The 5815-nt window shown below is 40.9% G+C and overlaps 1 pseudogene across 1 annotated transcript; it reads left to right on the forward strand.

The window, feature by feature from the left end:
* Nucleotides 1-2733: 2733 nt before the first annotated feature.
* On the forward strand, nucleotides 2734-3465 carry LOC108313248 (annotated as a pseudogene). The gene has a single exon (XR_001828998.2). The product of XR_001828998.2 is annotated as a 60S ribosomal protein L10a-like (transcript).
* The last annotated feature ends 2350 nt before the right edge of the window (nucleotides 3466-5815 follow it).

Consider the following 5815-nt stretch of genomic DNA (forward strand, 5'->3'; position numbering starts at 1 on the left):
GGCGGAGGTTGCGGTGAGCCGAGACCGCGCCATTGCACTCCAGCCTTGGTAACAAGCGCGAAACTCTGTCTCAAAAAAAAAAAAAAAAAAATACCTATCTAGTATGTTAGCAAGACCTGCACATTTTTCCTTTTGCAGCGATCCCTTCATTTCCAGTTCCGCTATTTCCATCTCAGTCTAGGCCCGTGTCCAATCATGCATGGACAGTTGTAATGATTTCTAACTGCCTTCCTTTGTTCAGAGAATGCCCTCATTCCCCACTTATGAATCTTGCCATTCTACATAAGCCAACCCTATAATTTATAAGTGTTAGCAAATATTTGGCTAGAACTATGGCTTTCTACTGAGTCTGAACAGCTTCTCTCTGGGCCTCTGTTTTTTCAACTGGGAAAGGAATCAGTAGGGCTAGGTGAACTTCCAGATCTAAAAGATGATTATATCTAAAAGACCATCAGCACTGGGAGTATGGAGAAATATGGCCAGCTCCCCACTCTCAAGGCATTTAATTCTCATTGGAAAGACATTTTTATGCATAAAAGGATAAAAAGCTATAGAAGATAACACGTACTAAATGTTACATTACTTATATATGCACTAAGCACTGTAGGAGTTAGGAGAAGAGAGTTCACTGTAAACTGCAAACCATCAGGAAATGCTTTTCCTGGAGGAGTCAGCTGAGCTTTGAAGGAAAGCCTGGTCTTAGATGAGCCCAGAGAATGAGAGTAGGAATCTAGACAAAGGAAATGGTTCAAGCCAAAAATTGTGGCAGCTGAAAAGTGTAGAACATTTCCTCCAGTTTAGATGGTGGATGATGAAGCTGGAAAGGAGTGGTAATTATAGAGAGCCTTGAATACCAGGCTGTGGTGTCTGGAATGTATCTAGTGATCAGTAAGGGGCTGTTTAATGACTTTTAGCAGGGAGTCCATGTACAATACCATGTTAGAGAAAAATTAAAGTGGTAAAAATGGGTCAGATGAATTACAGGGAGACTGTAGCCGTCCATGCATGATTAGACAAGGGCCTGGACTGAGATGGCAATAGTGGAACTGGAAAGGAAGAGATCAATGCAAGAAGAAACGTGTACAGGTCTTAATAGCAGTACACTAGATGTGTAGGAGTGAAACAAGGGAGAGAGAAGAATCAAGGATGGCTCCCAAAACTGATAGATCTTGGGAAGCCTGGAGAATAATCTGGCTTGGAGGGAAAGATGGAGCATTGTATTGAGTTCAAGGTGACATAAAGACAAGAAAGTTATAATACTCAGATGTCAGTTATGAATCAGAGCCCAGGAAAGGAGTTGGGGTGAAGATAGATAGAGAGACGAAAGCATTTCATTTGCTGAACAGTGATGGAGACAGTATAGAGAGAAAATAAACAACTTTACTTGAACAAATGCATTATCTCAGGCCAAGAGAAGGAAGGTAGACTGGTGAAGGATATTACATGGTTACAAACATAGAAAGAAATCCAGTACATTGCAGGATCATAAATATTAAGCATTTTGTGAACACGAACCATGTTTGGCAGACCAAAAATCATATTTTATTGAATCTAAAGTTCTACCACTTGTAAAAAGCACCATTATTTTATGTACCACTGAGGAAGAAAACAATATTACCATTTAAGCTAATAATTACTGTAAAATATATTTCAGCAATTATATGTGAAAAAAATTAATATGTGAAAAATATACACCTTAGTGATTGAAGTTGATATCAATCTCTCTTTCCTGTTTCTGAACCCAATAGTTTCTGACCCAGTATTTAACAAAAAGTTGATGCTCAAAATCTTCATTGAATACATAGTAGAAGAGACATCACAGTCACTAACTCATAGCTGAATAGTCCCACCGCAGCCAGCTCCATACCTTCTCCTGCTCTTTACCTCCAACAGGTATTATCTTTCGCATCTGAATGTCCAGTGCCTTTACATAGCAGATGCTCAGCAAATCCATTTTGAATGATAGCATTTACTATAACCAAAAAGGATAAGCCATAGCAAAACTGTAGAGTAGATCAAGTTTACAGGAAGTGTAGAAAGGTGATTAGAACTAGTGTCTGACTCTGAAGATAAACAGGTTTAGATTTAAATCTTAGTTCTTCTACTTTCCAGTTGTGTGAACTTGGCAAAGTCTCCTAATGTCTCTGACATAATTACTTCACCTACAAAAAAAGAATTCATAATAATGTCATCTTCTTTGAATTTTAATGAGAGTAAAATGAAATCATGCATATAAAACTTGAACATACTGCCTGGCATATAGTATGCAATCAATAAATAATAGCTATTATAATTTGACTCTAACATGTGTTCACTTTTTATAGACTTTTCCTCTCTTTGAAGTGTCTTCTTTCCCCTACCATATAGCAGCCCATACATATATATATTTACATCCCCACCAGAAGCCTAGTGTTCTTATCTGAAAATTTTCTCTGAAACCACAACCAGACACAGTAGCTCACACCTGTAATCCCAGCACTCTAGGAGGCTGAGGTGGGCAGATCCTTTGAGCCCAGGAGCTAAAGACCAGACTGAGCAACATGGCGAAAACCCTGTCTCTACAAAAAGTACATAAAAATTAGTGGAGTTTGGTGGTGTGCTCATATAGTCCCAGCTTCTCAGGAGGCTGAGATGGGAGGATCGCTTGAGCCCAGGGAGGTTGAGGCTACAGTGAACCATGATTGCACCAATGCATTCCAGCTTGAGTGAGAGAGCATAACCCTGTCTAAAAAATACAAAAATAAAAAAATGCGCTCTCTTTTCCGATTAGAAGGCAGGAGAAGCCATGAGCAGCAAAGTCTCTCAGGAGACACCCTGTACGAGTTGGTGTGGGAAGTCCTGCACGGGAACCAGCGCAAGCACCTCAAGTTCCTGGAGACAGTGGAGTTGCAGATGAGTTTGAAGAACTATGACCTCCAGAAGGACAAGCGTTTCTTGGGCACCGTCAGGCTTAAGTCCACTCCTCGCCCCAAGTTCTCCGTGTGTGTCCTGGGGGACCAGCAGCACTGGGACAAGGCCAAGGCCATGGATATCCCCCAATGGACATCCAGGCGCTGAAAAAACTCAACGAGAATAAAAAACTGGTCAAGAAGCTGGCCAAGAAGTATGATGCATTTTTGGCCTCAGAGTCTCTGATCAAGCAGATTCCACGAATCCTTGGCCCAGGCCTAAATAAGGCAGGAAAGTTCCCCTCCCTGCTCACACACAATGAAAACATGGTGGCCAAAGTGGATGAGGTGAAGTCCACAATCAAGTTCCAAATGAAGAAGGTGTTATGTCTGGCTGTGGCTTTTGGTCACGTGAAGATGACAGACGATGAGCTTGTGTATAACATTCATTTGACTGTCCATTTCTTGGTGTCACTGCTCAAGAAAATTGGCAGAATGTCCAGGCCTTATATATCAAGAGCACCATGGGCAAGCCCCAGCGCCTATATTAAGGCACATTTGAATAAATTCTACCAGTCCAAAAAAAAATTATCTGAAATCAAATTACACTAATGCATAGTCCTTATTAAAAGTTGTTGCATTTTAAAGGAAGACAGGAAGGAATATGAAATGAACAGTAGTAATCTCTAAAGTCAGTTTGGATAATAGGTGATGGCTTCAATTATCTACTGCTGTGTAACAAATTACTTCAAAATTTAGTGGCTTATATAGCAGTGATTTTATTTGCTCATGATACTGTAGATCCAGAATCTAGGCAGGGTTCAGGTAGGTGATTCTTCTGTTCCACTAGGATTGTCAGGCTGCATTCAGCTGGGAGATCAGCTGAGGCTAAAACATCTATGAATGGCTTCAGCCCTCTCTCCACAGGGGTTCTCGCTTCAGAAAGTTTTGCAAACTTTTTACATAGCAGCTCAATTCCCAGAGAGAGCATTCCAAGTGGCAAAGGCAAATGTTGCAGATCTCTTACACCCCAGCCTTCCAAGTCACACAGTAACCTAGCCATGATACAAGGAGAGTAGAAATAGATTCTGCCTCTCAATCGGAAGGTAGGAAAGAATTTGTGGCCATCTGTCATCCACTACAGAAAAGTTGGGATGAAAGTAGAAATGGGCAAGAGCTCACCTAATAATTTTATTTGTCACCAGCCAGAAAATCAGAGTTCAAATCCTCTTACTTTCTTGTCTTTCTGCCATGTCTTTCACAAAAGAAGCAACTTCTGGCAGCCATTTCATGTGCATAGAGTAAAGATAATAATCTCATTGTACAAATGGCATATAACTGGTTTTGGCCTGAATTGTAGCCCTCAAAATTCATATGTTGAAGTTCTAATCCCCCATGCCTAAGAATGTGACTATATTTGGAAATAGGGATTTTAAAGAGATAATTAAGATTAAGTGAGGACATTAGGATGGGCCCTAATCCAACATGACTGGATCCTTGTAAGAATGGAAATTTGAACACAGATACGCATGCACACAGAGGAAAGACCATGTGAAGACAGAATAGGGCCATCTGCAAGCCAAGAAGAGAGGCCTCAAAAGAAATCAGTCCTGCAGACACTTTGATCTCTGACTTCAAGAAAATAAATTTCTGTTGTTTAAGCGACCCAGTCTGTGCAATTTTGTTACAGCAAACTTAACAAACCATTATATACTTTATTAAAGTTACTTTTTTTTTTTTTTTTTTTTTGAGATGGAGTCTCACTCTGTCACCTAGGCTGGAGTGCAGTAGCACAGTGTTGGCTCACTGCAGCCTCCACCTCCTGGGTTCAAACAATTCTCCTGCCTCAGCCTCCCGAGTAACTGGGACTACAGGTGCACACCACCACCCCTGGCTAACTTTTGTATTTTTAGTAGAGACAGAGTTTCACCATATTGGTCAGACTGGTCTTGAACTCCTGACCTCATGATTCAGCAACCTCAGCCTCCCACTATGCTGGGGTTATAGGCATGAGCCACCACGCTGGCTATTGAAGGTACTTTGAATATTCACTAGGCAAACTTCCTAACACAAATCATAATTTTATAATAATTTCTAGTTCCTTTCCTAGATCACTTCCACTCAGTAAGAAAACAAGCCCTTTTCTATGTAAGTTTCAGATCTTCTCTGATTTAAAGTTAAAGCTATTCACCTGATAATAGCTGTTCTTTGAAATAGAATCCCTTTTCTTATCAGTACCTGTTCCTCAATTGACCCTTTTATGGGTCAAAGTGACTCATATTCCATTATTCTGCAGCTTCCAAATCTCATCATATTCTTGCCCCCTATAGGGCATAAGTTCACCTAAGTAGCATAGTGTTTGAGTTAAACTTTACATTGTCATGTTTCAGTAGAGGCATTAGCAAAAGTCTTTCATATCCAGCTCACTTGATCTTCACAGTAACTCTGAGATAATGGTAGAACAGGTGTTATTATCCCCTTTTGACGTAAAAGAAAACTTGAGGCTGGGTGCGGTGGCTCACGCCTGTAATCCCAGCATTTTGGGAGGCCAAGGCGGGCAGATCACGAGGTCAAGAGATCAAGACCATCCTGAACAACACCGTGAAACTCATCTTTACTAAAAACACAAAAGTTAGGCGGGCATGGTGGCACATGCCTGTAATTCCAGCTACTTGGGAGGCTGAGGCAGGAGAATTGCTTGAACCTGGGAGGCAGAGGTTGCAGTGAGTCAAGATCGTGCCGCAGCACTCAGGCCTGGTGATCAAGTGAGACTCCGTCTCAAAGAAAAAAAAAAACCAAAAAACTTAAGAGTGACATTTCCTGAAGCATGTTCCACAGAACTCTCATTCAGTGAGATAATAACTATTGTCACAAAAAAAGAAGATTCTAGGCTCCCTAGTTGCAGACTGCTGTTCTAATATCTCTGA

This window comes from Cebus imitator, unplaced genomic scaffold, assembly GCF_001604975.1.
Source record: "Cebus imitator isolate Cc_AM_T3 unplaced genomic scaffold, Cebus_imitator-1.0 Scaffold135, whole genome shotgun sequence".
NCBI lineage: Eukaryota > Metazoa > Chordata > Mammalia > Primates > Cebidae > Cebus > Cebus imitator.